Source organism: Parasteatoda tepidariorum, chromosome 2 (assembly GCF_043381705.1).
Source record: "Parasteatoda tepidariorum isolate YZ-2023 chromosome 2, CAS_Ptep_4.0, whole genome shotgun sequence".
Lineage (NCBI taxonomy): Eukaryota > Metazoa > Arthropoda > Arachnida > Araneae > Theridiidae > Parasteatoda > Parasteatoda tepidariorum.
Window position 1 is genome coordinate 98,667,858 of NC_092205.1, and position 9,770 is coordinate 98,677,627.

General features: G+C 27.9%; 1 long non-coding RNA gene across 3 annotated transcripts in view; it reads left to right on the top strand.

Annotated features, from left to right (window-relative positions):
- The first annotated feature begins 2,687 nt into the window (after nt 1-2,687).
- Nucleotides 2,688-9,770, top strand: part of LOC107445329 (uncharacterized) — an 8,234-nt gene continuing 1,151 nt past the window's right edge. Inside the window, exons 1-4 of one of the 3 annotated variants that reach the window (XR_011636268.1) lie at nt 2,823-2,958; nt 3,913-4,102; nt 6,246-6,429; nt 6,523-6,634. This is a non-coding gene — a long non-coding RNA (uncharacterized lncRNA). Of the gene's footprint in view, nt 3,198-3,912; nt 4,103-6,245; nt 6,430-6,522; nt 6,635-9,770 lie in introns of those variants that run through there. The other 2 variants (XR_011636269.1, XR_011636270.1) reach the window with 2 other exon arrangements.

A 9,770-nucleotide genomic window follows, 5' to 3' on the forward strand; every position in this document is an offset into this window, starting at 1 on the left:
TTTGTTTCTGAAATTGTTAATATGTTTAGGTATTGTAGCGTGAATGCCTTTTTTAATATATTAATTTTTAACGGGACGTTTTAAATAATTCCTAACTAATATGCTTGCACGCAATGCTATCTAACATGCATGTTTTTATTTTTCCTAACGAATAACGTGTAATAAATAACAATCAATTGGTCAAAAAATAACATGCTAATTGTTTTTCTTTCTCGATAATTAAATGTAATTGTTTTTCCTGTGACATGTGTATTGTTTTAAAATATTATCTTTCCGAGGTGTATTTCCGTAAATAAATAGTATTTTTATTTTGAATAGGAACAAAAATCAAATAATGTTGAATTATTTAAACTAATGTAAAATAAATGTAAAAAAAAATTAATAAGAAAAAAAACGACTTTTTTATTGCTTTGAACAAAAGATAAATATTAGGCATAACTTGTAAAAATCGAGTTGAGTCTCACACAATTTTCCTGATATTATGATCATTTCATAGAAAGGTTTATCTTAAAATGTGTCGTAAAGAATTTCTCGTAAATTTTTTTTTAAAGAAAGCAGATAAAAAGACGATGGTTAATTGGATGTTATTTTATTTCATAACCACCGTTGAACGGGTAACACATTTCTGAGTTTACGCATATCAATGTTCAATTCTGTAGCCTTAAAATATGAACCAACCCAGAAAACAAGGAAACTCCTGGGACAAGCATTGCGAAAATCTATAGCCTTCGTGCAGGACTTTTTGAAGAAACTAATCACACTTACGATAAGCAGGCATACCCTTTCCTTGAGGATATAAATAGTAGAAATGCATGACCAGTTAGTAGTACAATGTGTATGTTTGAGTAGTTTGAAAGTTATGGTAGTGATTTTTTTTATATTTTACAACCGTCGTTGAATAGCTGACCCACTTTTGTGTTTACGACTACTAATGTTAAACTCCTTAGACTTGTAATTTTGAACCAATCCAGAAGACAAGAACACTCCTGGATCAGTACCTCCAGAGGTATGATTTGTTATGGGAACATGGAGGATTTTGTGACAAGACAGATTTAACGTGCATCAGTCACCATTTTACTATGCGGGGAGTCTTTGGCCGGCGGGATTTGAACCCGCGTTCTCTTGGACATGGGCCCAGGCAGGCTATCCCAGCCCTTCTGTAGTGATTTGTGTTAAATAGTTTAACTTATTATTATAGTTAATTAGCTTAAATAGAGAAAAATAAACAAGCCTGTTTTTTTTTCTTTTATCGCATTAACCTAAACAAATCGGGAATTTAATGCTACAAAATATAGGTTGTTTCGTAAAAGCTACCACGATGTATATTTTTAGTACCCTTTTACTTTTATGACTTCTATTTTTTAAAATAGAAGTCATAAAAGTCTGCGTAGTGGGAGTCGTGAATTTAATAGAGAGGAAAAAAGAAAGAAAACGCTATCAATCGCCGCCTGAGGGGATCGGTCTGAAAACATCAAAACTTGGTTCACTGACAGAGGAAATATGGAGACTTATAAAGCAATTATAAAAAACACCAAGTTTAAACCGTATTCAAAGTGGTTTTAATATTTTCTCTACCCCATCTTCATTACTGTAATGCAGTGTTTCCCAAAGTGTGGTACGCGTACCCCCAGGGGTACGGGAACAGTTTAGAAGGGGTACGCGTTCTTATGCGAACATCTTATAGCAAAAGAACATTTCAAAAAAAATTATTTAAAAACGAAGCTCTCCATGAAAATTTACAATTAAGTATTTTTCTATTGGCTATTTTTTGCTGAGTTAACAGTTAATAATTACTATTGTCAAAAGCCAGTTGTAAATTTTAACTTTCGTGCAATTTTTTTTATAGTAAAAGACACAGTAATTTTTTTTATTAGGGTACACAGCGTTACGAAAAATTTAGAAAGGGTACACTAAAGTCATAAGTTTGGGAAACACTGCTGTAATGGTTCGATTTTGACAAAGTATTTTCTTTTTCTCTCTATCGCTGAAATGCTGATTTGAGACTTGCTAAATGGGCATATTTATTATTTTTTTCTTCTTTCGAAAAGGATTCTGAAAGTTTATAATAAAAGCTTTTTACGAAGCACACCGCATGTTCTGTATGTTTTAAATCCTCGGATTTCGAATTCATAACAAACTTTTAAAAAGAAAAAATAATAATAAATCTAGCTCTACCTCTTCGTATTTCACTCAAGGAAAAAAGAAAAAATAGAATCCTTGAATATTAATAAATAAAATTTTTAATGTTATTTTAAATCATATAAGAAATATTTTCAACTCTAAAAATTAACATGTTTTAGTGTGTTTTTTTTTTATTCGTTTTAATACGATAAGGTAAAATGAAATTTAATTCATCGCCGTTAAAACCAGCATACGAACTCTTTTTTTCCCACTACCATAAAAAAATAATTTTTTTCAAGTATTTCTCTTTATTTCAAAAGAAGTATAAATCACGAAAAAAACACTCTTATTATGGCACATCTAACCATATCTTGAAAAATGGGTTTTCAAAACAAAAAGATTAAAATCAAAGTCGTTAACTAGGATTTTTAAAAAGATACTAGGATCATCAATCATTGAATTGGCGACTTTTTCCCAAATGCAAATACATCATAACCCTCTTAAGTTCTGAGGTGCAAATTTGTACGCGCATCGTTGAATTTGATTGGTTAACGAACGGCTTTGGCGAAGCGCTGTTATTGGAAATCTTAAATTTGCTAGTCGCTCTGTCTGTACATTTGTCTTTTTTTCCAGATAGATTTTTTAGTTTTGTTTTTGTAACTACAATATAATATCACTTCCGTTATATTAAATTAAGTGTTTTTATTTACAATTTTATGTATTTACAATTATTATTTCTCAGTTACAGCTGCCATAATGAAACAATTCATGAAATCTTTAAATTAAAAAGCACTCTTTTTATTTCAGTAACAAATTGACTTTTTGTTATTGGATGAAGTTAGTTCTTTAGCTTAACTCTGCAAATCTACTATTTGAAATGTTTGTTGTTTCTTGTGTTTTATTTATTTTCCTATAAACTACTGTGATCAGCGGTGGTCTAAATTGAGTTTTAAATCTGTTTACATTTTCAAATGTATTAATGTTTTAATTTTCCGGTGATTTTACAACACTCAAATTAAAAGAATACTTTTTTATAGTTCAGCTACATAGAATTAACCATTTAATGTGAGTAACAAGTAAGCTTTCTGTTAGTTGCTTTGGTTTTACATTGCAAATTTGTAATTTTTGTTACTTCTTTTGTTTTTTATTCTTTCTATCTACTAATTTGCTGACCCTTGGCTTAAATTAAGTTTTAATATAGGTTACATTGTGCAATATATTAAAAGGCAATAGGTATTTCATGATTTAATTTTAAGGTTACTTATTTTTGAGCTCAGTTTAACCATTTATTATACTAGTAAATATTTTATGCATTTCTATATTGATTTTCTTAAAAGATATAAAATGTAATAATTTTCATTTTTAAATTTTTCTAAAATGTAGGTGTAATATCAGTATATTATATTTAAAATTTGGTTTAAGTATTCATACTTAACATTATATGATTTTAAAAATTCCTTTGCTAAGTTGTGAGGTAAATTGTGATTTGGAGTTGTGCACCTGTTATATTTAGTTGTATTAATTAAAATTCATTATAATTTCAATAATTTTTAGATCATAATTTTTTTTCTAAAAAAAGAGTTTTATATTACTTGTTTACGTAAAATATTGAAGGATTACAGCTGTTTTAAGCCGTTAAATTTATTTTTCTTGCTTATTGTATTTTAGTTATCATATATTTGAAAAAGATTTATTGTAGCTTGAAAATCTTTATACAATCTATATTATCAATTAGATTGTAATTATAAGATGCTTTATAAAAAGTTGTATTAATGTTTGATATTTCTCTAGGAAAAAGTGTTACTCGGGAGAAAAAAAACATATATATTCTTGGGCAATGGAAAGATTTCCCTATCATGATCTGTAGCTGAATAATCTCCAAATATTTGCAACTTCCGGGCAGTGGCTTACAAGGTACTGGACACCTTACAGACGAAGACCAACTTGAAGGGTATATATCTCATAACCTCCAATCAAGATTGTATATCTTTTTTTTTTTTTTTAAATTTAGATTTTGAAATCCATTAAATGCATTGGCAATTGCAATTTACACGACAGGTTCTTGTGATATGGAAAAATTCCTGGAGAGATTTCATTTACTATCCAGGGTTTTAGTTTTTGCATCAAAAGCTGGTTTTGACACGACATGTCAAAAACCTGTCAAAAAGTAAAATAAACTGTTTGTCGAAATGTGGCAAAAACTTATAAAAACCATGACAAGTATCTTTTTTGTCATTGAAGATATTTTATTAAACACCCATCTACTTAATTATTTCAATCATGCATAATATTTGCATTATAATTACTCATATAATTATTATTCATATTATACATCATATATTAAAAATGTATCTAAAATAATTTATTTGCTTTCTTAATGACTAATGTATTATTTATATTTTAAGGTTATTATGTCCGATATATTATAACTGTTAAGTTTACATTACAGATAATTACTATTGTTCTAATTGTTGAGTTGGAAGTTGTTATTCGTCTGAATATTGATGGTACAATTTAGACAGATTTCTTAGCTTAATTAAAACTAAAGTTGTCACTAATAATTGTATAATATCAACCTGTGGATTTTTTTTGTAATTCACATTATTTGTTTTTCATGCTCATGTGTGCAGCGTGAAAAAAATAAGCAGACCACCCGGAATGATTTTTGATCTAATGATCAGATCTTCACATTCTAATCTTCTTCTGATCTAATGTTTTTTGCACTAATGTAAGATGGACAAATACCTAGTAAAGGCAAAATCTTCTATGATGCAGCAAGAATATTCAATGCTTTAAAAAATAGAAGATGTTAAAAATGTATTATAATGAAAGAAATTTTTTTTTCAAGGCTATATGTATTTTTTCAGTTTTTAGAAATCTTACCCTGTTTTTGAGAAATTCTCACCCATTTTTTTTCTATGATGAAAACACTGGTGTATAATATTTGGTAGCTTCAGCATAACTTAATATGAAAATATTGTATTCACACAAATTTAATCAAATATATTATTTTCAATAAATTTTATCTATCATTTAGATATTTCAAATGGAAAATACTACTTATAAACTGCAATAGATTTGAAGTGAAAATTAAAAATTTGACTGTAGCAACTGTTTTATCTGTTAAACTCTGACTTATTTTATTAGCTCTGTGGGGAGGAAAAAAGATTTTCTTCTATTTTTTTATTTTGTAACTTCATTTATTAGACTTTCTATTTTTCAGTGACTGTACTTTGTGCTGAAAAAAAAAAAAGAAATCACAATTGTTCTCAATTTCTATATTTTTTTTCCAGTAGTGAATTAGATAAATTGCAATTTTACAAATTCTGAGTCATAACTATTTATTATTGATAATCATCCTCTTCACCAAAGCTTATGATTTTCGACAGTGATTCTCAAAACTAAAAGGGGGTTAATGTCAGAACGATTGAACATCATAGTTGATCACTTGTTATTTTCTTTGTATATTTATTTATAATTACTTCACATTTGTATTAGCTAATTATTTTCTCACCTAAAATTTTAGGTTTCTGATATGACTGTTAAAACTATGGTTAAATCTGGATAAAACAGTCAATTGTCAAATGCGTGCCAACTTTGACTTTAGTGGTTTCGTTTGTCAGTTTTCTCCACTGTGAATAAACCTTGTCCTCTTAGCTTCAATTTTGATTTTTTTCCCAGGCATGAAAATTTACTTCATTTCAATGAAGTAAGTTGTCATGCCTTTACTCTGAAACATTGTTAAATACTCTTCTATGGATGTTTAGTTGAAATTTTATAACATTTTTCTATTCTCTTTCAGAGCATATTCTCAAGTTTGAAATGACTTTTTACAAAGTACACTGGATGAGGAACACAGGTTCAGGATCTATTTATCCTTGTGGTATGGGTTGACAAGAGAGTATGAAAACAAGGTATTTTTCAGTTAGCTTGGCAAAATAAATTTAATTATTTAATTTAATTTTTATGTGTTAAAAAAAGTTGGAGGTCTACATTTTTCANAAAGGGGGTTAATGTCAGAACGATTGAACATCATAGTTGATCACTTGTTATTTTCTTTGTATATTTATTTATAATTACTTCACATTTGTATTAGCTAATTATTTTCTCACCTAAAATTTTAGGTTTCTGATATGACTGTTAAAACTATGGTTAAATCTGGATAAAACAGTCAATTGTCAAATGCGTGCCAACTTTGACTTTAGTGGTTTCGTTTGTCAGTTTTCTCCACTGTGAATAAACCTTGTCCTCTTAGCTTCAATTTTGATTTTTTTTCCCAGGCATGAAAATTTACTTCATTTCAATGAAGTAAGTTGTCATGTCTTTACTCTGAAACATTGTTAAATACTCTTCTATGGATGTTTAGTTGAAATTTTATAACATTTTTCTATTCTCTTTCAGAGCATATTCTCAAGTTTGAAATGACTTTTTACAAAGTACACTGGATGATGAACACAGGTTCAGGATCTATTTATCCTTGTGGTATGGGTTGACAAGAGAGCATGAAAACAAGGTATTTTTCAGTTAGCTTTGCAAAATAAATTTAATTATTTTATTTAATTTTTATGTGTTAAAAAAAGTTGGAGGTCTACATTTTCCACCAAAAATATTTCTTTATGCAGGTGTAATTATTTCTTCCTTTTTTGCTGTTTACTTATATTTTGTGGCTTTTTTTAAAAACATGATATTTACTTTGTAAGAGGAAGATATAATAATTTATATTTATTAAACATTTCTATGTTTAAAATTTTTGTTTTTCTTTTAAATTCTAGTTTTTCACTAAGTGTGGTAAAGTAATAAGCATTTCATTCAAGTTATTTGTTGATGAAATTATTTTATTAAAAGTCTGTTTATTTTTATAGATTAGTTTTTAGTTTTCACATACAACTTATTTAATGTTTCTTTTGCTTTTGTTATATTGCTTCAGCCAAAAAATTTTTAATCTTTACAAAAATTAATGATCAATTTAATTTGCCATTTTAAAGTTTTTATAATATTTTTCTCAATGTTTTCTGTTCATTAAGTAAATCTATTGTGTATAAAGTGCAAAGTTTATATGAAATACAAAATATTTTCAAGTCAAAATCTACCATCCTTTTTTTAAACTCTTAATTATTGAAGATTGTTACCAATTGAAGATTATTATGGTCTTTGGTGTAATGTATTCATAACATTTCAATTTTATAGCTGATTTCTTTTATAGCCAGGCAAGAGATTCATCTGACTTTGGACAAAATTTCAAACTTTTTAAACATCAGAAAAAAATTCCGGAATTAAAAAAAATATCTCTTGTGTCTATTTTTCTTAATATTTCTACATTATTTTGTTTTACTTTACTATGTTATCCTATTTAATCATGATAATCTTTAGTTTGTTAGACTGCTAATGTGCACAAATTAAAGATAACTCTAAATAAGTATGTAAATAATGAAAATTAGTTTTACATACTTTTTTTTAATTATTTTTTCATGAGTTGATATGTGTATTTTAGCATTTTTATTCTTTTCCCACTCTTACAACAAGCCTAGTTAGTCACTATAATAAGCTATCTGATTAGAGGAAATAGTCACTCCTGGGTCGGGGAAGCCTGTTTCAGATGCCTCAGACTTTTCTGTTGTCTTGTAGAATTTGGTCAGGCATAAATTATAGTATTGTAAGTTTTTAGTGTCACACCAAACGAGAAAACTTTAGTAGACCAATGGGACTACTATTCTTTTAGTGGTCCAAAAACTTAATGTGGTAGATAAACTTGAGGGTAAAAAATAGAACTTACATTTGCATAATTTATGTTATGGTACACATGCTATGAAATAAGAGACAGCATGTAATAAGAGACAGAAAATAAAAAACAGAAATCAGGACACATATAATAATGAAACTTCACTAGAATTTATTTGCATTAATAAATATTAATAAAAAAAATTAAAGTTCTCTGTTTTTAGATAAATGCAGTTTTCATGAACTTCTATCGACATAAAAAATTAAAACCATACACATCAATAGCATTACACTGCAATGCATCTTATACATAAATCGGAACTTCAGTTTTTTTTATTTTAACAAATGCATTGTCTGAAATAGTAAATATCATGTAAAGTAATTTTTATCAACAACATTAAGAATAATTATTATAAACACTAGGTATGCTTTTACCGTAGTTATAATATAAGATGTAAAATCTTTTTTCTTAACTATCCTGTTCCTCTCTATCCCCAACATTTAAAAACTAATAGTTTGATATAGAATGATTTAGGAGTACTATTTATTAAAGTTCAGTTTAAAAAAAAAGCTATAACATTTATAAATAATTTAAACATACTGAGTAGAATAATAAATTCAACATACTAATGAAAAAGGGAAGTGCGTGGAGAGACCTCTCCAGAGTAGCCACTTTCCAGAAAAATTTAAAAGCTGGTAGCAATTGTCATCGAAAAATATTTCTAAATTTATGTGTTAACAGCTGACAAATTGTATTCCTAAAACTTCCCTAAAATTAAAGCCTTTAAAATGTACAAGAACATCATGAAGTAGTTGACACCACTTTTAAAATTTTTCTAGATTGTTGGCACCCTGAAACAGGCGGGAGAACTTCTATACTTATGTATTTCTATTATATTCGCTGCCGAAGCCTTCAGCTTAGAATAATAAATTTAGAAAAAAAAATTTCAAATGCATGGAATTCAGTACAAAAAAAATTTTTTTCATTGCCATTTTGTTAATTCTAAACATTTCAACAAATTTGTCACCCATGCATATTATTTCAGTGACTTTTGTAGAACGTTTCACGAAGATTGTCGCCATATTGGCGTAAAGCTTATAAATTTTAATCAAACTCGTTGCAGTATCTAGTTCTTGTGATACCGACCCATTTATTCAATTCAATAAGTTAGCAATTTCAAACAGTTGATAATTCTCTACATCATGCATCTCAAATTTATTTTAATGCTAATACAATTTTTTATATTTTTAGGGTGAAATGGGCATGGTCTTAATAGACTTCATCCTAATGGCTGTGATAACAAATCTTATTTCTTTTTAAAAGTTATGCTGCTGATCCAAAAGTACAATTTTCGTTCCTAATATTTCGGGTAAGTACAGTTTTTTTTTGGGGGGGAGGGGGATTTTCTTGTTTCTCAAAATCTATTGTATTTATGTAACTTTAAGTACATACTGTTTTTTCTATTCACTTTATCATGTTAATAGAAATTTATCTTTGGGTTTGTTGATAAATCATTTTAATTGTGCAAATTTTTTTCTTCCCATTACAATTGTTACATACCAAAAATAGCATTTTACTAATATATTTAAAGAGATGCTTACAAAAAACTGACTTAGTTGTTGACTAAAAACTGGGTAGTTTTGTTAATTAAATAACCATTCAACTGAAGCATATTATTTAAATGTAATTTTAAAACCATATTTATAACCATAATTTTAAGAAGAAGTTTGGACTTCATAGCTTTGCATAGCTACAAATGCACTCAATAGTCTTGCAGATCATCCAGACATGGTTCCCAATGGAACGTCAAGCATCACTGACTGAGGTCAGCGTGTTGGTGACCGTTGGTGTTGGTCAGCGTTCAACTCTATGCTTTCATCAGCGCACCCTGAAAAATATATAAACAAATTTAAAGAAATAAATGTACAGA